Source organism: Entelurus aequoreus, linkage group LG18 (assembly GCF_033978785.1).
Source record: "Entelurus aequoreus isolate RoL-2023_Sb linkage group LG18, RoL_Eaeq_v1.1, whole genome shotgun sequence".
NCBI classification, from domain to species: Eukaryota; Metazoa; Chordata; class Actinopteri; order Syngnathiformes; family Syngnathidae; genus Entelurus; species Entelurus aequoreus.
Window position 1 is genome coordinate 31,920,885 of NC_084748.1, and position 23,073 is coordinate 31,943,957.

General features: G+C 40.4%; 1 long non-coding RNA gene across 2 annotated transcripts in view; it reads right to left on the reverse strand.

Moving 5' to 3' along the window:
• Positions 1 to 23,073, reverse strand: part of LOC133634042 (uncharacterized) — an 81,778-nt gene that overhangs the window by 35,572 nt on the left and 23,133 nt on the right. Inside the window, exon 3 of one of the 2 annotated variants that reach the window (XR_009821870.1) lies at positions 12,031 to 12,119. This is a non-coding gene — a long non-coding RNA (uncharacterized LOC133634042). Of the gene's footprint in view, positions 1 to 11,859; positions 12,120 to 23,073 lie in introns of those variants that run through there. The other variant, XR_009821869.1, reaches the window with a different exon arrangement.

The window sequence follows — 23,073 nt, forward strand, 5'->3', positions numbered from 1 at the left end:
CACCGTTGTATTGCACACTCGACATAGATACTTTTTAACATTTATTTTGTAATTTATGATTGGCCTCACGCGGGCTGGACAGGGACGCACAAAGGGCCGGATGTGGCCCGCGGGCCGCAGAATGCCCAGGTCTGCTTTAGAGTAATATGATTTAAGTAAAAATAAAAAGTAGTTATCCAAATAATTACTTGCATGAGTATTTGGTAAAAAAATAAATACTTAAGTACTGAGTAACTAGTGAGTAACTTCTGATTTATATAGTAGCACTTTTTTTTAAATGGTACTTGCACTACAACTGTAGTTGGCGTGTGTATGTGTGTGTGTGTGCGCATGTTTAAGAGACAGAGAAACTCTACAACGGCATGTGCCACAAAAGTTGCACACTTTACAGTTGCTTATGACATATTAACAGGGTTAAAGTTAGCATATGCACAGTAAAACATACACGTGCAAAACCTAAAAAAAAAACATCTACAACTTACTAAAACATGTTTCTCTAGTTGGAAGCAGAATTTTGGTAAGCTGAAATGTGAATATTTCTACTGACACAGATGACAGCACATGATATGAATGTTATTTTTCATTGTTTGCAAATAAACATTGACATTGCCTTGTCTGATGTCATGTCACTTTTTACAGTGTGTAGTTTGAGTGTGGTCATGTGACTGCTAGGCTCCATTTAATTGGTGAAATGGAGTGAAACGTCACTAGTGCTTACATTGGATTGATGAAACAGAGTCATGTGATAGTGCTCGAGCTTGTGACAGTGCCTCTCTAACAATCCAAGAGAATGCATCTTTGCAAGCAGTAATCAATAGATTCTGAATAATGATAATATTGATGATGTAAACAAATGTAGTAATTGGAACGAAACTCAATGTAAGAGAGTAAACCTAGAGTTTCTACTTTGCAAAAATACTCACGTAAAAGTAAAATGTATGTTGCATTAAAACTACACTGACAAATACAATCTAAAAAGTTGCTTGAGTAAAAGTAACGGAATGTATGTAGCCCACATTTGCGTAAAAGGTCCCATATTATACTCTTTTTCAGATATTTTAAATATGTCTCAAAGGTCCCACAATACTGTATTTGAAAAGTGTGTTGTTCAAAATCTAGCTTCGATGCTGGAATTTAGACAATGTAAAAGCATTGCTGTTAAGGTTGAAACATTATGAAAATGTCCTGTCCCATTTAATGTGACCGTGGTTATCATTGACACGGTATTGTTGAATATGCTTAAAAGTAATTTTAATACCAAAAAAAATAAGTCATTTTAACCACACTGAAATCTTTTAACCAAGTTTGATTTCTAAATAAACAACAGACACAGAACTACAGAAGAAAATGTAAACATTGTTTGGCTTCCACACTACACAGTACACACCACTATACACTCCGATTGACAGTTTAGACCAGAGCTATTCAACTAGAGCCCTGGGGGCCAAATCCGGCCAGGTAATGACACAATAACAGCCCCACAAATTCAGTTCAAACTTGTATTTTTGCAGAAAATACCTAAAAACAGTAGAGTGCTCCTGTTGTATAGAGGAACTTAGGTGGGTGTAAACACATTGGCAGATCCTTGCATTGACATTTTAACCTTGCTAGCAAACATAGATCACCAAATCTGTGATTTCCATAAATGTGGTGTTCCTCAAGTCACCCCTTTTAAGTCCTCTTCTTTTTGGCAGTTCAATTTTTTTCGTAATGTGATTTATGTACAGTATCTAAAGCGTAGCTTGTTTAGGTCAGATGCAGTGAGTGATCATTTGTTCAACTTCATTAGTTTAACTGTACTAGTGGTGTTCCCCAAGGTTCCGTTTTAGGTCCTCTTTTCCTTCTCATTTGGGCTATTCAACTGATGGCCCACGTGTTCAGTTCAAAAACCTGTGAGACACTCACATTTTTGCAGCAGGTTCTTAAAGCAGCATTAAGTAACTTTTCAACCTACATCAAATATTTTCATTAACTTTTGGGATGATACATCGACTTACAACTAGTTGAATGCCACCTCTGGCATGGCCTGAAGGTGTCTGTATCGCTCTAACTGGCACTTAGCAACAGTGAGGCGGGTGGCTGGAAGCCTGCCACACAAAAATACTACAAATGTGCTGATTTGCTTTAGGGCGTATGTCACCCCCCCTTTCCCATTCATTAAAGAGATGGAAGTCAAATGAATAGACACCAGCTTGATAGTTCGCAGTTCCACACAACCTCCTTCGAAAAAACTCTCCCACCGGTCTTTCTTTGCTTCGAACCTGCATCCGCCCCGATACATTATTGATAGTAGCGTCATGTTTGTAGCACAATCCAAGATCATTTCTTGATAGTGTCTGCTATTTAACATCAACATAGCCATTAGAGACGTAATATTTGCCACTATTATAGCCGACACCATGTCGGTTTGACGCTATATGCGCTAGTCATCATGAGAAATGTGGTCTTCTCCTGGCAAAATACTACCGCTTTGGTATCCAAAATCAACCAAAACTGAAAGTTCTCAAGTGTTTTTTTAAAAACACTACAGTCTGTCGAAGAGATGATGGTTGTCTAACTTTTTTGCAGAAGGTCCTTAAAAACAGCAGCATGCGTCAGTAACTCTGAAAAAATAAATAGACCTAAACGACGTTGATTAAAGACTAATAGTGAAGGGATCCTTAGCTTTCTGGAAATGTTGCCCCCAAAACAATTACTTCAACATCCCCGGTTTAGTCTTTATGTGACCCAACACACATTAACTGAAGTTAATCCACATAAGTGCAACGCAATATTTGATATAACAAATATGAAATACCGTAATTTCCGGACTATAAGCCGCACCTGACTATAAGCCGCACCAGCTAAATTTAGGGGGAAATACAGATTGCTTCATGTATAAGCCGCACCCGACTATAACCCGCAGGGTTTTGATGTGTAATTACCGTAGTATATAGGGGTTCCTGCTACCACGGAGGGGATTGTCGGGACAGAGATGACTGTTTGGGAACGCAAAGCGTCCCATTTATTAACAATAAATCTTTCAATCATTCAATCAAACTTTCACATCTTTGACATGGCGAACAGCATTCATGCAGAGTACAAATAATACAACGGTGCAAAGTAATACAAAGTGCTCGCCTGTACGTTATCAAAATAACCAGCCTACCGGTATATGAAAAGTCAGTCTTTAATCATTGTGTCATCGTCTTCCTCCTGCGTACTAAAACCACCGAAATCCTCTTCGTCGGTGTCGGAGAAGAACAGGCCGTATATAAGCCGCACCGTTGTATAAGCCGCAGGGACCAGAACGAGGGGAAAAAGTAGCGGCTTAATGTGTATTCTGTTGCACACCCGACACAAGATAATGCAAGATATGGGGAGTGTGAATGTTGTCTGTCTACCTGTATTGGCCCTGCGATGAGGTGGCGACTTGTCCAGGGTGTACCCCTACATCGCCTTCCGCCCGAATGCAGTTGAGATAGGCTCCAGCACCCCCCGCGACCCCGAAAGGGACAAGCGGTAGAAAATGGATGAATGCTATACTAAGAAATCTTCCAGCCTCACAGACAGAACAGATCTCAGTATCGACTTGGTTTATATTTGCTGTGCACCAAGAGATTGTAACAGCTGGTGGTGCGCATGTGTGCGATAGTATGCTACATCGCCCAGAAACTTCAATCCTTTTCAAAGAAGCCTTGTGCAATGTTTTTAAATCGTGTATGAGCAGTTATGGTGTGTGTGTAATCTAGCAGGTGTAAGCCCGTCATTCTCAGTGGTGTTTGAGTCCGCGGGGAGCCATGGAGCAGCGGTGGAAGACAAACAAGACTGCGAGCATATGTGGCAGCTCCCTGGGCAACACTTAAAGAACGCTGCAGCCAGTCTGTCACCAGCCTCTCAGCCCCATCACACGCACGTAAATACAGTAATTACACAAGGACATCAAATTAAGACGCTTTGCAAAAACACAGAGATAATTGCAGCCCACCGCTGATCTTCTTTGCAAATTGACCAAAACCTCAAAACCAAAGGACGAGGATGTACATGTTTACACACAAATTACACCCTGAGGGATAACTTGGCACCGTGACCGCAACAAAAAGCCACGAGGTGTCGGATGCTAATTTGGTGGGATGTGAATACACGGATGTTTCCTCATGCGAAAACACCAGCTTGGGTGGGAAAAAATAGTCAAAGAAATAAAAAGCAGGAGTAAGATGAGCGAATGATTACATATAAACTATGGTTGTATGGTATACCAGTATTGGTATAGTACCGCGATAATAATGAACCCTATTCGGTACTATACCACCTCTGAAAAGTACCAGTCCACCACCTCCCCGCCCCCCGGCCCCCGTCGTAGTCATGGCGTGTCATTGCTGGTTTACGAGCAGACAAGCATGTTCGGCAGCGCACAATCACAGAGTACTTACAAGCAGACACAGTGTGTAGACAGAAAAGGGAGAACAGACGCATTTTGGCTTAAAAACTAACGATAAAGGTGAAGTTATAACACTGAAACGCCCTCAGGAAGAGGTGCTTTAAGACATGGCTAGCTAACTAGTGGCAGAAGTCCAGCCCCAGTCGGCAGTGTTTTAGCTACTTCTAAATCACTAATTCTCGCCTCCATGGCGACAAATAAAGTAAGTTTCTTACAAGTATCATCCCTGCAAGAGAAGGAATAGCTAAACATGCTTCACTACACACCGTAGCTCACCGGCGTCAAAATGTAAACAAACGCCATTGGTGGATCTACACCTAACATCCACTGTAATGATTTCAAGTACAGTAGCGTATCTAGTCGATACTACTATGATTACGTCGATATTTTTTGGCATCACAACATCATCTTTCATTTTTTAAAAACGTATATTATGTTTATAAACTCTGTATGTCCCTGGACACATGAAGACTTTGAATATGACCAATATATGATCCTGTAGCTACTTGGTATCGGATTGATACCCAAATTTGTGGTATCATCCAAAACTAATGTAAAGTTTTAAACAAGAGAAAAATAAGTGATTATTACATTTTAACAGAAGTGTAGATAGAACATGTTAAAAGAGAAAGTAAGCACATATAAACAGTAAATGAACAAGTAGATGAATAATTCATTTTCTACCACTTGTCCCTCATAATGTTGACAAAATAAAAGAATGATAAATGACACAATATGTTACTGCATACGTCAGCAGCTAAATTATGAGCTTTTGTTTGCTTACTTACTACTAAAAGACAAGTTGTCTTGTATGTTCACTATTTTATTTAAGGACAAACTTGCAACAAGAAACATATGTTTAATGTAACCTAAGATTTTTTGTTATAATAAAGCCAATAATGCAATTTTTTGTGGTCCCCTTTATTTAGAAAAGTACCGAAAAGTATCAAAATAATTTTGGTACCGGTACCAAAATATTGGTATCGGGACAACACTAATATAAACATTTTATTATGGAGCAAAAGAGTATTCGGTGGTAACCTTCACACACTGTGGAAAAGACTACGGGAATAAAGTAGTAATTTGTAGGAATGTAACGGTAAGGTCTTAAAATCCTCATAATAATGCTGTGACGTGTGACGGTATTCAACATAAACTTGGTGAGTGTAGTTTTATATATAACATTTACATATAACATTAGATTCCGTGATACAAAATATTCAATTTGGTCTATGCTAAAGCTTTTAATACTATGGTTATGTCTTAATAATGCATGTTGTTGACACGTTTGAGCTGTGTCCCGCAAATCTGACAGCGACAAGAGAACGACCGTGTCCTCAACGCAGTGTAGCGTCCTCTCTTGCAAACTAGCGGCGAACGGTCCTCCACAGTGCAAAGCCGCTTGTAAGTCACTAATCTTCGCCTCCATGGCGGAAAATCAACTACGTTGAGTTGAGTTAAGTAGGCTAAGAGGATGGGAAATAGCTAAACCTGCTCCGCTACATACCATTGAAGGATAAAATAAGCCATGCTAGTCGCTAAGCTACACCTCTTAAACGTAAATAGAGGTGGGCGGATCGATACAAATATCGACAGTAACGATACCAAGTATAGTACCAGTATATGGTCGTGCCTACACTTATTAGATTGACATTTTTTAGTATCACTAAATCTTTTGTTATTGTTTACAAACTCTCAAAATAGGTCCCTATAATAGGCAGAAATAGTAGGTAATCATTTTTAATAGATTTAATAGATATTGTTACACCGCCATCCTGTGTTTTTGTCTGATTATCATTGTGATCAAAAATGTAATCATTCAAAAATAGTGACACTTTTAATTATGAATGTGACCAATACTGTAATTACTCCTCGGTATTGGAAGGATTTATACCTAAATTTATAGTATTGCCCAAAATAATGTAAATTATCCAAACAAGAGAATAGGAACCTTATTACAATTTAATAGAAGTGTAGAAAGAACCATGTTACAACAGAAAGTAACCAAATGTTAACTGTAAATCAGCAAGTAGAATAATAAATGATAAATAATAAATATAAATAATGATAGTTTTGACAAAATAATACAACAGGAATTGATGTAATATGTTACTGCGTACGTCAGCAGACAAATTTAGAGTCTTTGTAACCCATTTTGAAATGCTTCTGCTATCATTTATATGCCTAATATATATATATATATATATATATATATATATATATATATATATATATATATATATATATATATATATATATATATATATATATGTCTTAATTAGGTTATCAAAAAAAAAAAAAAATAGTGCTTGATACCGTGGTAGAGCGTAATATGTATGTGTGGGAAAAAAATCACAAGACTATTTCATCTCTACAGGCCTGTTTCATGAGGGGTTTCCTCAATCATCAGGAGATTTATATATATATATGTATATATATATATATATATATATGTATATATATATATATATATATATAATTATATATATATATATATATATATATATATATATATATATATATATATATATATATAATTTTTTTCTCTTTTTTCTTTCTTAGGCCATATTACCCATCCCTATTCATCATGCATGCTTTTGGACTGTGTGAGTACCATGCAGGGTAAACCCACGCAAGCACTGGGAGAACATGCAAACTCCGCAGAGACCCAAAAACCTCCTGACATGCTGCTAACCACATTCCACCGTGCTGCCTTGCGTCAGTTTTCCACCGAGCATAGCTTCTGCTATAAATCTTTATAAATCACCTTGAGAACAGGCTTGTTTAATGGGAGTATGGGAACATAACAAGAGTTTAATGAAAGCTGAAAAAGCAAAAATCATTCGTCTTCTAGTGTTGTAGCGTATTCAAATGCAAGATGGATGGATATATGCCACCGTCTCTCTTGTGTCTTTTCACAAAACAAAGAAATGGCTTCCATATTCAGCCCAAGCCACAAAATGGCAAATGACAAATATTCAGCCGAGGGGGCGGTCGACTCTTTGCTAACCTATGCGGCAGTCGGTAGAATAGCAAACGGACCAACAACAGGAGAAATAAATGACTTTCTGGACAAAGGCAGCTGCAAAGCAGAGAGCATTTCTCCTGAGGCTAAAACGGGGAATGAGAGAGGCGGGGGAGGAGGCGAGGGAGGGTGTACATCACCTTGTGCGGCGCTCCATATCATTTGCATGGGTTATACTCTCCAAGGCCCCCACCATGCAAATGACTTATAACGTGGAAATAGAGAGACTTTGGAGTTGCTGTCAGCAGTGAATTTATACGTGATTGCCTGACAGGCTCCGTGTCCTAAATCATTTTCAATTAGATGACACTTTCAATATCCCGCCTCTGATTTAGAGATATTAAAAACTTCTCCACAATTCTCCACAGTTGAAAGCACGCACGCTTATCTGCAGCCCTGCACAGCCCGCCGCTCTCTCTTTCTCACTCTCTCGCTCTCTCTCTTCTTTTCATCACTGGTTTCTCATCTCTTTAAAAAAGGTAAACCTTTAAAAGTGAGGAGGGGACGCCCGTCCTTGCATTTCAAATGGGAGGAGAGTTGCCATTGGTTGTATATTCCCCAGGTCGCTCATTGTCACGTTCAAGAGACAAATGCACAAAAATGTGTGTTCCAGTGAGGATGCAGGAATACAAGCGAAGACCATGTCTGTTTACAGAAAGGGTTAGGCTAGGCCTGGTTGACATTTATTCGGAATTTAAAGGCCTACTGAAACCCACTACTACCGACCACGCAGTCTGATAGTTTATATATCAATGATGAAATCTTAACATTGCAACACATGCCAATACGGCCGGGTTAACTTATAAAGTGCAATGTTAAATTTCCCGGGAAATATCCGGCAGAAAACGTCTCGGTATGATGACGTTTGCGCGTGACGTCACGGATTGTGCGGAAGTATTGGGACACCATCGTGTCCCAATACATACAGCGTTTGTTTTCATCACAAAATTCCACAGTATTCTGGACATCTGTGTTGGTGAATCTTTTGCAATTTGTTTAATGAACAATGAAGACAGCAAAGAAGAAAGCTGTAGGTGGGATCAGTGTATTAGCGGCTGACTACAGGCTACAGCAACACAACCAGGAGGACTTTGAGTTAGATAGCAGACGCGCTACCGTGAGTACAGCTTTGGCTTCCAAACATTTGATCGCTTGCCCGTCCGTGCGTGCCGCTATGTGCATGTCACGTACGTAACTTTGGGGAAATATATGTGCTGTATGAACTTTGCGGAAGTGAACGGTACTTTGGGCTGTGGGATTGAGTGTGTTGTGCAGGTGTTTGAGTTGTATTGGTGGGTTATATGGACGCGAGGGGGGAGGTGTTTGTTATGTGGGATTAATTTGTGGCATATTAAATATAAGCCTGGTTGTGTTGTGACTAATAGAGTATATATATGTCTTGTGTTTATTTACTGTTTTAGTCATTCCCAGCGGAATATCAGATCCCACCCGCCTCTCACAGCATCTTCCCTATCTGAATCGCTTCCACTGCCCTCTAATCCTTCACTCTCACTTTCCTCATCCACGAATCTTTCATCCTCGCTCAAATTAATGGGGTAATCGTCGCTTTCTCTGTCCGAATCGCTCACGCTGCTGGCGTCCATGATTGAAAACAATGTGCAGATGTGAGGAGCTCCACAACCTGTGACGTCACGCTACTTCCGGTACAGGCAAGGCTTTTTTATCAGCGACCAAAAGTTGCGAACTTTATCGTCGATGTTCTCTACTAAATCCTTTCAGCAAAAATATGGCAATATCGCGAAATGATCAAGTATGACACTTAGAATGGATCTGCTATCCCCGTTTAAATAAGAAAATCTCATTTCAGTAGGCCTTTAAGACAGCGTTTTTGCTAAATCGTCCCTGTGTTTCCAACAGTCGCTGCCATAAAAAAGTTACCACATGGTGCTGGCAAGCTAAAAAACCACGAAACTCACAAACAACCTTTAAGCGTTCCGTCAATGGCAACACATCAAGCTAAGTGAGCATCGATCTTGAATCTCTTTAAAAAAAAAAACCTCATGCATTCACATTCTGCTCGCACAGCCCTCTGTCTGCCCTTTGTGTAAGCTGTCTTTCAAGTAGTGAATTTAACGACACTGTTGCATGTGCCTAGGATGTGTGATAAACCTCGGCCCACATACATTTAACTAAAAGCATCTGCATGCAACGACTTCATCCAACCTTTATTTACGGCCATAAAACTGACAACGAGCAGTCCTCATCAAAAGCTACTACGAAACTGCGCAAAAGGTGTAAGCTCTTTTTGATGCTTCAATTGGACGATTTTCAAGCACTATAAGGTCTGTATAGTACTGAGGGAGGAGGAAATAATTGATTCTTGGATGCATCACGATTGGGACATGGACGATACCAAAGAGTGATTGTACAAAGGAGACCTGCAATTTTTAGGGAATGTTGCCCATCATTCACAACCCTTATGTGAGACAAGAAAACAGTTTTCATACACTTGTAAAGAACATAATGTCATGGCTGTCTTGAGTTTCCAATAATTTCTACAACTCTTATTTTTTGTGATAGAGTGATTGGAGCACATACTTGTTGGTCACAAAAAACATTCATGAAGTTTGGTTCTTTTATGAATTTATTATGGGTCTACTGAAAATGTGACCAAATCTGCTGGGTCAAAAGTATACATACAGCAATGTTAATATTTGGTTACATGTCCCTTGGCAAGTTTCATCGCAATAAGGCGCTTTTGGTAGCCATCCACAAGCTTCTGGCAAGCTTCTGGTTGAATTTTTGACCACTCCTCTTGACAAAATTGGTGCAGTTCAGCTATAGCTGATAGTAGTATTGTTGATCTTCTGTTTATCCTTCCAGTCAGTGGCTTATTTCTTTTGTTTCTATCTGCATTTAAGCACGATGCTATCATGTTAGCTACGTAGCTAAAGTGCTTCACCGATGTATTGTCGTGGAGATAAAAGTCACTTTCATTTTCAAGAGGATGTAGTATCCGAGGTGGTTTAAAATACAAATCCGTGATCCACAATAGAAAAAGGAGAAAGTGTGGAATCCAATGAGTCCTTTTACCTAAGTTACGGTCAGATCGAAAAAAGTTACATCCTGCACTGCACGCTAGTCCTTCACTCTCACGTTTCTCATCCACAAATCTTTCATCCTCGCTCAAATGAATGGGGTAATCGTCGCTTTCTCGGTCCGAATCGCTCTCGCTGCTGGTGTAAACAATGCAAATTGAAACTTGCCAAGGGACATGTAACCAAATATTAACATTGCTGTATGTATACTTTTGCCCCCCGCGACCCCGAAGGGAATAAGCGGTAGAAAATGGATGGATGGATAGATACTTTTGACCCAGCAGATTTGGTCACATTTTCAAAAGACTCAGAATAAATTCATAAAATAATCAAACTTCATGAATGTTTTTTGTGACCAACAAGTTTGTGCTCCAATCACTCTATCACAAAAAATAAGAGTTGTAGAAAGTATTGGAAACTCAAGACAGCCATGACATTATTTCCTTCACAAGTGTATGTAAACTTTTGACCACGACTGTATGTGACAGCGCTCTAGGCTTAAATAGTAAGTGCTATTAAAACACGCAAAACTTCTATATTGACGCATAAAACAACAATGTCCGACCTCTGCCAAGAATGTAGGACGTGAAAAACAATCATTGTGTGTGTTTGTCAGTAGGTGGGATACTTACTGCTTCATGGAGGATGATGATATTCTGTGGGGTGGACAGTTCCGCTGATGCCACAGTGACTCACAAATTGAATTGATTCAGATATTCGCCAAAATAAACTGTAATATGGTCATAAATGGCTGTTCCACTATGTGAAAATGACTGTTGGGATGGCCTAAGCCTTTGTAACCGCCCTATAATAAAACCTCTTGTGCAACTGCCACTATTTATTTTTATTAGACTCTCTGTCTATCACTCTCACAACGCACTGAAAATGGGAGAAAAAACGCTTTTGCGTCAATCTTAAAGGCAATAAACAGTGACAACCAAAAGCCCATTTGAAAGTGCGTCACTCTCAAGCTTGATCCCTTGCAAACACTCCACAAAACAGCCTCGCGCTTTAAAGCAATAACATCTGGAAGATGGTAATGGACGTGCACTAAGCGAGGATCCCGCGTAAGCAAATGGCAAACCCTCCCATCGTCATTACAGTCGACCTGGCGAACTTCAATCGTCACCACCGCCGCACTGTCAGAAGCAATAAAACCAAAAGCTTAGATGGACATCTCCAATCTGTGTGACATGCTGCCCACCACCTCATCCCCCACCCCCACCTCCACTTTATACTTTAGTCTCTCTCACCCTATCCCACCTATCCCATCTCTCCCTCTTATCTGCGCCCATTCCTCCTCCTCCTCCTCCTCCTCCTCCTCCTTTCGCCGCTCATGGTGTGATTGTGTGAGGGGCAAGTCCTGCTGACAGGCCTGTGCAGGGGCGATAACGCCGGCAACCGAACAATGGGGGCAAAATTGTAGAGACTAATGGAAAGGAGTTGGAGGTGGAAGCGGATCAGAGACATAAATCAGAGCGCCTGGCACTGATGGGGCTCTACAGCAGCAATAAGAGAGGCAATACCTCTTAGAAGCGGGCACAGGATATAGCAGAGAGGTCCTCCATCCTCCTCCTCCTTGTCACAGATTGAGAGAACACACGTGATAAATCACCTGACAAAGAGACGAGGTACGCAAAATTAGAACAACAACAAAAGAAGCCATATATACAGCTTTTCCTCATAGATTTAGATTTGACACTCTACACTTTGTGAAGGGCAACATTAAGCGTGTCAATCTCTATTGAGGGAGCGAGTGCAAAAGGGGGAAGACATTGAAAGTGATAACCAGCCAGGATGGATGAGTCACATTTTACCTTAATGGTGTTCACCTATTCACAGTTTAAAGATAATGGACAGAGCCACTTAGCAATTACAGGCAGAATTAAAAGAGCTTCTCTCATTTCCATTCTGACTCACTGCCTTTCTTATGCAGTCTTTTTGTCTTCTTCTTCTTCCTACAAGTCATTGTTTATAAGTATCGCAAAGTAAATTAATTTCTTCCACATTTTTTTCTGCATGAAGAGTGATTTAAGGGCAAAGAGGCTGAACAAGGAGGCTTTTAGCGACTTGTAATTTACGACCTGGCTTGGCTGCAAATGGATGTTATTCATGTTTGAATTAGCTACTTTTAAGCAAAATGACATGACCGATATTTCCCGGGGCGCCTGAATTCACGATCTGCCATTATGGACTATGTCAGTGAGACCTCAGATTAGTATAAAGAAACTTCGATTCATCTAACATTAATAGATCGAGGCTTTTTGCAACACTTTTGTCTCCCCCGAGAGAAGAGTAGCCTCAACAAGGAGTGAAAAGAGTAGAAAAATTGAGGAGAGACACAGGTGGGCAGAAAAGCCAAACATTGTACTCAAGTAAAAGTTGTTTGGGGCCACAACCATGTGGGGGGGTCACAAGTTTATGGCGCCCGGTCACTTCAGTTGCTGATCATCAACATGGTTGTTCTACTTTGATAGACTGAATTACCTCATGGTTACAATTATGTTTCTGCTAAACTTTTATTCAGCGGCGAGTCAACAAGTCTTGGTAATAGTTTTAGTTTGGTTTAACAGCATCGTGGTCGCATGCATTCAAAAGCCCATAGAGATAATTGCGAATTTTTAGCATCGCTTTAAAGGCCGTCATCATAAAAGGTCACAAAATCACAAAACGACCATATTTCTACAGTGACCGTACTATTTAAGTTTTTATTGTAGCCGAACCTTTTCTATAAAGATACAATGTCTAAATAATTTTTTTTTTTTTTTTTTTTTAATAGTTTTTCCCCATTTATTTTGTTATGTTTACTTTTTCAATTAATACTGAAGCTGCAGAGCAGTTTTGAATTGAGATGGTAGATATCATATTTCCCCTTGAACCAACAATCTTTTAGTTCACCGCTTCAGATACATTTTGGATAGAGATGTCCGATAATGGCTTTTTTGCCGATATCCGATATTGTCCAACTCTTAATTACCGATTCCGATATCAACCGATACCGATATATACAGTCGTGGAATTAACACATTATTATGCCTAATTTTGTTGTGATGCCCCGCTGGATGCATTACACAATGTAACAAGGTTTTCCAAAATAAATCAACTCAAGTTATGGAAAAAAATGCCAACATGGCACTGCCATATTTATTATTGAAGTCACAAAGTGCATTATTTTTTTTAACATGCCTCAAAACAGCAGCTTGGAATTTGGGACATGCTCAAGGAGGACATGAGGAGATTGAGGTGGGCGGGGTTTTAAGGGGGGAGGGTAGCGGGGGGTGTATATTGTAGCATCCCGGAAGAGTTAGTGCTGCAAGGGGTTCTGGGTATTTGTTCTGTTGTGTTTATGTTGTGTTACGGTGCGGATGTTCTCCCAAAAGGTGTTTGTCATTCTTGTTTGGTGTGGGTTCACAGTGTGGCGCATATTTGTAAAAGTGTTAAAGTTGTTTATACGTCCACCCTCAGTGTGACCTGTATGGCTATTGATCAAGTATGCCTTGCATTCACTTGTGTGTGCAAAAAGCTGTAGACATTATGTGACTGGGCCGGCATGCAAAGGCAGTGCCTCTAAGGTTTATTGGCGCTCTGTACTTCTCCCTACGTCCGAGTACACAGCGGCTTTTAAAAATTTCATACATTTTACTTTTTGAAACCGATACAGATAATTTTTAAACCAATACCGATAATTTCCGATATTTCATTTTAAAGCATTTATCGCCCGATAATATCGGTAGTCCGATATTATCGGACATCTCTAATTTTGGACATTATCTGGAATATAAATAATAACTATTGAACATATTGGCTTAAGCTGTTACCAAGGTGGTCTGTTTATTGTTCATATGTAATCAATAGGAACTAATCCCATGACCGGATAAAGACATCTCTGGTATTTATAGTCCGATTAGCAAGAATAATGATGTCACACTTACAATTGTTACCTTGGCGTAAAAATGCCTCAGCAAAGATTATTCTGACAAACAGAACAGCGAGTGAGTCACGCCCTCAAACTCTCTAACTTTTAGCCAGTTGGCAGGCAAGGAAAACGGAGCGACAAAAGATCCAGAAGACTCATGTTACAATTGAGGGTGTGCTCATAGGAGAGAGGCTGCACTTACGACTCTCAATACGAAAAAAATGTATACTTTAAATAAGTTATTTTCATATAATAAATATTTTAATGATCCACAAGCAATGTGGGGAAAAAGTGAAAAGTAGGGCAAAAGTCAACAAAATGAGTAAAAAAACTCAAGCAAAACAAGACAAAAAACTCAAGCAAAACCTAATTAAAATAAAAAAACAACAAAACACAAATTCAAAACACAACAGTTACATTCATAAAACGCCTGTATTGTAGCTGTTTGTATTACTATTGTATTTTTTGTCAAACAATATTTATTATCCAAAAGTTTGCTTTTCTTTTTAAAAGGCACGTTAAATGTTGAGATTGTGCTGTTCTGGGAAGGCCAAGCATGAATTGATTTGAGTTTATTTCAATGAGCGGGGCTGCTTTATGATACGAGCATTTTGAGTCACGAAGGGCAGCACGGTGCGACAGGGGTTAGTGCATGTGCCTCACAATACGAAGGTCCTGGGTTCGATCCCCAGGCTCGGGGTCTTTCTGTGTGGAGTTTGCGTGTTCTCCCCGTGGGTGCGTAGCTTTCCCTTTGGGTACTCCGGCTTCCTCCCACCTCCAAAGACATGCACCTGGGGATAGGTTGATTGGCAACAGCACCCCCCGCGACCCCGAAAGGGACAAGTGGTAGAAAATGGATGACTGGATGGATGTATACTTGATGTGAAAAAAACAAAGATCATTAACAAAAATATTAAAGGACACCAAAACGCATCAATTGACGTTGTTTTAATCAGCCCATCATATATCAATGATGAAATCTTAACATTGCAACACATGCCAATACGGCCGGGTTAGATTAGTAAAGTGCAATTTTAAATTTCCCGCGAAATGTCCTGCTGAAAACGTCTCGGTATGATGACGTTTGCGCGTGACGTCACGGATTGTAGCGGACATTTTGGGACACCATTGTGGCCAGCTATTAAGTCGTCTGTTTTCATCGCAAAATTCCACAGTATTCTGGACATCTGTGTTGGTGAATCTTTTGCAATTTGTTTAATGAACAATGGAGATAGCAAAGAAGAAAGCTGTAGGTGGGAAGCGGTGTATTAGCGGCCGTCTGCTGCAACACAAACACGTAGCCGATGTTTCATTGTTTACATTCCCGAACGATGACAGTCAAGCTTTACCATTGGCCTGGGACAAGCTTTACCATTGGCCTGGGACAACAGAGACTCTTACCAGGAGGACTTTGAGTTGGATACGCATGCTTGTGGCGATGGGACAACAGAGACTCTTACCAGGAGGATTTTGAGTTGGATATGCGCTACCGTGAATACGCAGCTGCGGCTTCCAAACATTTGATCGCTTGCCCGTACGTGCGTGCCGCTATGTGCATGTCACGTACGTAACTTTGGGGAAATATATGTGCTGTATGAACTTTGCGGAGGTGAACGGTACTTTGGACTGTGGGATTGAGTGTGTTGTGCGGGTGTTTGATTTGTATTGGCGGGTTATATGGACGGGAGGAGGGAGGTGTTTGTTATGCGGGATTAATTTGTGGCATATTAAATATAAGCCTGGTTGTGTTGTGGCTAATAGAGTATATATATGTCTTGTGTTTATTTACTGTTTTAGTCATTCCCAGCTGAATATCAGGTCCCACCCGTCTCTCACAGCATCTTCCCTATCTGAATCGCTTCCACTGCCCTCTAATCCTTCACTCTCATTTTCCTCATCCACGAGTCTTTCATCCTCGCTCAAATTAATGGGGAAATCGTCGCTTTCTCGGTCCGAATCGCTCTTGCTACTTGTGGCCATGATTGTAAACATTGTGCAGATGTGAGGAGATCCACAACCTGTCACGTCACGCTACTTCCGGTACAGGCAAGGCTTTTTTATCAGCGACCAAAAGTTGCAAACTTTATCGTCGATGTTCTCTACTAAATCCTTTAAGCAAAAATATGTCAATATCGCAAAATGATCAAGTATGACACATAGAATGGATCTGCTATCCCTGTTTAAATAAGAAAATCTCATTTCAGTAGGCCTTTAAGTCCTCTGGCAGCTATAATTATTTCACTGTTATGCTGATGACACCCAACTCTACATGCCCCTAAAGCTGACCAACACGCCGGATTGTAGTCACCTGGAGGCTAACTTTTTGCAACTTAACGCTAAGAAATCGGAAATGCGGATTATCTGCGGTCCCCTCCAAGGTTTCTCATTGTAGCCCATTGGGTTGAGTTTTTCCTTGCACTGATGTGGGATCTGAGCCTAGGATGATGTCGTTGTGGCTTGTGCAGCCCTTTGAGACACTTGTGATTTCGGGCTATATAAATAAACTTTGATTGATTGACACGTTCAGTAGATTAACTTTGTGTGTGCTATCAGGTTTGCACGTGTTTTAGTACACGCAAACCTTTAGTAAATCAGGCCCAAAATGTATTTCATGCACCATATTGGGGGAAGTCATCACTGTTACAGTTTTCTTAACAAAATCTTCCCTGTACTGAGAAACTGTATTTATGGAGGTCAGTTTTGTTTAGGCAGCACGAGATGAGACATCCTTTGTGGGGCTTAAATCTCCATTAATCATAGGCCCTGTGTTCACGACTCCTAGATAAGCGCTTGCTGTGAAGCTAGAAAAGCGAAGGGAGATGGAGGGAAGGGGGGGGGGGAGCACAGCAAAAGTGGGAGATCATAGACTTGTTAAAAAATAATAAGCTGCTGCAGAGCCAGGAGCAGAGGGCCTTGGTGAGATGGGAATTGCTGATTAAATTAAAAGCTCATTAATCAGCCCTTGACCATAACTCCCCCATAGCTCTTGTTCAGTGTTTGACTATGCCCAGTTTTTCCTGTCTCGCTGCCAAAGGAGGGGACTCTCTGCTGAGGGGCCAGGGGTAAGAGTCAACAGCACGAGTGTTGACAAGACGCTCCCAGCGTTGGTCCGGAATAAAAATAGAAATTTGGCTTTGCAATTTCCCCCCGACAAAGTTTTTCCCACATTATCCAAGTGTGCCAGCTCAACAATGGCATCAGTCCACCCGGCATACAAACTGTATATGATCACAAGAACAAAAAGCTTTGTTGGCTACATTTCTGCTGTGATTTGGCTGCAGATCTGGCAGTAGTGCAGGTATTGTGTCTGGCTGACTGTGCGGAAGAGGAGACTGTGACTGAGCGACGGCTGTGGCCATCAGAAAGCAACGCGACTTGCATGATGATGATGATGATGATGAAGTGCTTTCGTGACGCGGAGTGGCTGCTTCATAATGGCGGTGATTATGCTGCGGTCATTAAACCTATGCGGTACATCACGGCTGATCAAATCAAATGTATATTGTGAAATTAATTGTGGAGGGGGAAAAAATAGAGAAAATGGAGTGGAAGTTTTTGGGCAAATATGAAAGAATTATTAATTGAGTGGTTCCTGCGATTTTTGTGTGTCCTGATTTTGGACAAAAACTATTGCAAGAAATGTGTTTTTGTTTAGTACACTTGTGACGTGCGGTGACAGGCATTGATGTCTTTGGAGTTGTTGTTTTTATTTTTACTTAAATTAATACACAGTACTATTATTATTGTCCGCCCTGAGATCGGTAGGTTGTGAGTTCAAACCCCGGCCGAGTCATACCAAAGACTATAAAAATGGGACCCATTACCTCCCTGCTTGACACTCAGCATCAAGTGTTGGAATTGGGGGTAAATCACCAAAAATGATTCCTGTGCGCGGCCACCGCTGCTGCCCACTGCTCCCCTCACCTCCCAGGGGGTGATCAAGGGTGATGGGTCAAATGCAGAGAATAATTTCGCCACACCTAGTGTGTGTGAGACAATCATTGGCACTTTAACTTTAACTTTTATACTATTGATATTAGGGTTGTACGGTATACCGGTATTAGTATAGTACCGCAATTCTAATGAATCATTTTCGGTACTATACCGCCTCTGAAACGTACCGGTACCGCACCCCCCCCCCCCCCCCCCCCGTGTCGTCGTCACGTTGTGTCATTGCTGGTTTTACGAGCAGAGGAGCATGTTCGGCGGCACACAATCACAGAGTACTTACAAGCAGACACAGTGTGTAGACAGAAAAGGGAGAACGGACGCATTTTGGCTTACAAACTAACGATAAAGGTGAAGTTATAACACTGAAAAGCCCTCAAGAAGAGGTTCTTTAAGATATGGCTAGCTAGCTAGCGGCTAACGTCCATCCGCCATCGGCAGTGTTTTAGCTACTTCTAAATCATTAATCCTCGCCTTCATGGCGACAAATAAAGTAAGTTTCTTACAAGTATCATCCCTGCAGGACGAGGAATAGCTAAACATGCTTCACTACACACTGTAGCTCACCGGCATCAAAATGTAAACAAACGCCTTTGGTGGATCTACACCTAACATCCACTGTAATGATACCAAGTACAGTAGTGTATCTAGTCGATACTACTATGATTACATCGATATGTTTTGGCATCACAACATCTTCTTTTGTTTAAAAAAAAAATTATATTATGTTTATAAACTCAGGAAATATGTCCCTGGACACATGAGGACATGAATATGACCAATGTATGATCCTACTTGGTATCGGATTTATACCCAAATTTGTGGTATCATCCAAAACTAATGTAAAGTATCAAACAAGGGAAGAATAAGTGATTATTACATTTTAACAGAAGTGTAGACTATGGCATCGGACTATAACTGCATAAAAACGGTGGATTCGCGCAAAGAGTAAACCTCCACCATGCATGGAGATATCCGCTGACGTAACTAGGGCAAAATACGTCACTAAAGTCTCAGATTCCAAACGGCTCATTTGAAGCAAGTTTGGAAGAAGGCAAGATTGTTTTATAAATATCTCCCCCATGCCTCCATGGTTTGATTTCAAATTTTGGAGACTTTTGAGGATCCAAATACACAAAAACAGGTACTAACAGTGCATCTGTGATGAGGTAGCGACTTGTCCAGGGTGTACCCCGCCTTCCGCCCGAATGCAGCTGAGATAGGCTCCAGCACCCCCCGCGACCCCAAAAGGGACAAGCGGTAGAAAATGGATGGATGGATGGATGGAAGGTACTAACAGGTAAAAAAAAAGTTGGTTGTGCAAAATAGGACCCCTTTGAAACGGTGTGCATATTCCATCTGTAGTTTAGTGCTTTGTAGATTATAAACAACATTTTACATTTAATATCGTTTTCTTTTTTATTAGTGTTTTTTTGCTACTATGTTGAGTCAAGGAGAACTCTGCACAAGAATTACAATGTGCCTGAACTGTAAGTTTAGGCAAAAACGGCCAATACAGAACCTAGAACCTTAATGTTGTTGTGTTGTGGCTTTAAATTGTCTTGTTGTGGAAATTCCTATGACCTTTCTCAGCCACTGCACTGTAGCACCTATAAAACTTAGGCCTAAACGCAAGGCGCCACAATCCATGGGGGGAGGGAGGGGGGGGGGGGGGGGACTTGTGGTTAGAGTGTCCGCGCTATGATCGGTAGGTCGTGAGTTCAAACCCTGGCCGAGTCATACCAAAGACTATAAAAATGGGACCCATCGCCTCCTTGCTTGGCACTCAGCATCAAGGGTTGGAATTGGGGGTTAAATCACCAAAATGATTCCCGGGCGCGGCCACCGCTGCTGCTCACTGCTCCCCTCACCTCCCAGGGGGTGAACATGGGGATGGGTCAAATGTAGAGGATAATTTCACCACACCTGGTGTGTGTGTGACAATCATTGATACTTTAACTTTAACTTTACGTGAAGAAGCGCATATAAAATGTCAATGAAATGTCAATTTATATTCTTTGGTCAACCAGCCTTAGTCGCTGCATCAATTTTTGCTACTCGTGACAGACGCTTTTTCTTGATTTTGCGACGCTTAAAAGATGTTCATGCTGTTCGCCCTTGTAATGGGAATGGTGAGCCTCCAAATAAAAGTCTGCTTAGGGCCCCAATTTAGCCCTGACCAGTTTTGCAATTTGGCAAGGGTGACTCTGGACCAATCGATTCTACATTTACAACGCTGAATATTATAAGTGTAGCAATTGATCGATACATCATACATCAATTCGTATCCCTAAATTTCAAATTTATGGGTCTATGCTCGGCAAGTTTGCCTTTTGAAAGATAGGTATCCATCCAAAATCCTTTTAAATGGGGAATTCATCGATTTTACTGAAACTACAAAAAGGAAAATATTGCATTTAAGAACGGCAGACTTTATATGAAGTTGAACACTTTTAAAAATACACGTTAATTCTATTTGCCCGTCTAATGTCATCAAAACAAAAACGGTAGATAGCTATGGTGGTCGAGAAAGGTCTAACAAACGCAAACGCCGCAAGACAATATCATAAATTACAACACAAAAACCTTTAGGTACAGCATGATTGCAAAAGCCACAACAAAGACAAACGACAACACAATTTTAAAGGGGTACTGCACTTTTTGGGGGAATTTTGCCTATCGTTCACAATCATTATGAAAGACATGACGACGGATGGATTTTTTTTTTTAATGCATTCTAAATATTAAATAAATGCAATCAAAAGTCCGCTTACAATGGAACCTACTGGAGCGGTTCAATTCTGCCTATGGAGCTCCTAAAAAAAATCCAAACACCTCCATAAGGGTTTTACTGTGTATACATGATGTAAGTATTTATGTGATGTGATAACGGTCACACTTACAATAAAATTACATTTTAAGCATACGGTAAAATAATTTTAAAAAACGCATCACAACATTTGATTTTGTTTTCTTCATCACTGATTATTACCCACTGCAGACTTTATGAGAGCCAAAGGACATAATAAAACACCACTTACTGTATAAGGTCTGCTGTCATTAGGATGCCAAATGATAGGATGTTCATATAATCCTATTTAGGTGAGGAATGTCATAATCCTCGCAGAGAAACGGAGTGTGGGGGTACGGGGGAACAACGCTTTTCGTGTCGTCCTCGCCAGATCCAGGTCCTACATGGCTGTCAAAATGCGCCAACTTGTCGGATTATATTTCCAGCCATCTACTTTTCAGGTGAGAGCCATGATTTATGATCTACAATAAACTTACAGGGAGCAGGGAAGTGAGGAAACAGCAGACCACTCGATTATGTAAACATAGGCACACCCGGAAGTGATCCCAGAGCTGCTGTACATAGTTTGTCTGTGTTAGCGTTTATAATAATAATATCACTAATACTTGGTTAATATTCAAGTCACAAAATGTAAATGGAGTATTGTTGGCGCTTTTTGAATGTTTTATTATCAGGTTTAATGGGCGGAATAGTGGAGCACCCGCTGGCTCCGCTGTAATTTAATATTTAGAATGCAATTTTTTAAAATCCATCTGTCGTCCTGTCTTTCGTAATGATTGTGAACGATAGGCAAAATTCCCAAAAAAATGCAGTTCTCCTTTAAGCCACAAAAGATGCAATTGACCCAGCGGAAGTGACAGCGGAGCAAGTTACAGCGATGCACCGACTTAAGGAACACAACAACATGCAACTGGCAGCAAAGGAAAAGTTATTTTAGCAGAAACAAAAATAAATAAAAGAGATGGATGAAGTAGGCTATGGAAATCAGGGACAAACACTATCATCAGGGATGCGGGGGCATCCATGCTTCCGCACACCTGGGACACTGTCCTTCATCGGCGATGTCAGGGCGCAGAACAGATATTGCCGAGTTGGGGAACTTTATTTAGCAGGTAAATCTACTGTTAAAATGTTGGTTACGGTACTTTTATTAAAAATATCTTGATTATTAAAAATAAGCTCAGAAAATGTTTAATTTCGTTAATTCAACCTAAAGTATTGGTTGCACTTAATTCAAATAAGATAAAAATGTACAGGCCATTATTGTTGTTTACTTGCTTGTTTGTATCATAATTCCTTTAAACATAATTCCCTTACAAGAAATACCAGGAATATAAGAAACTTCACCTGCAGTGTTCAGTATTCAGCATTTATTTCACAGTCACACTGGTTGATTTTTTTTTTTGCTAAAAAGTTACTGAATCGATATGTACTCAAGCGTTTTGTATCGTATTGTTCTAAAACAATGAATCGTGTCGGCAACCACAAATATTGTATTGAATTGTCGTTAAAACATATTGTTACACCCCTTTTGAATATGACTATAGTATATAGAAAAACAATGGTACATTTGGGAAATGGATGATATTATCCAAATGTAAAAAAAAATAAAAATGGAAATCATATAAAATAAAAAATATATATTTCCTAAACTAACATTTTTCAGTCTTTCTTGTGTCATTTCCTGCCTAAAGGTACCAATTCAACCGATAAAACACTTTAAAGCAGGGGTGTCAAACGTACAGCCCGAGGGCCGGATCAGGCCCACGAACAGGTTTTATCCGGCCCGCGGGATGAGTTTGCTAAGTATAAAAATTTACCTGAAATTTTGTAATGAAAGAAACAGCTGTTCTAAATGTGTCCACTGGATGTCGCAATAGCAATTATTTGTAT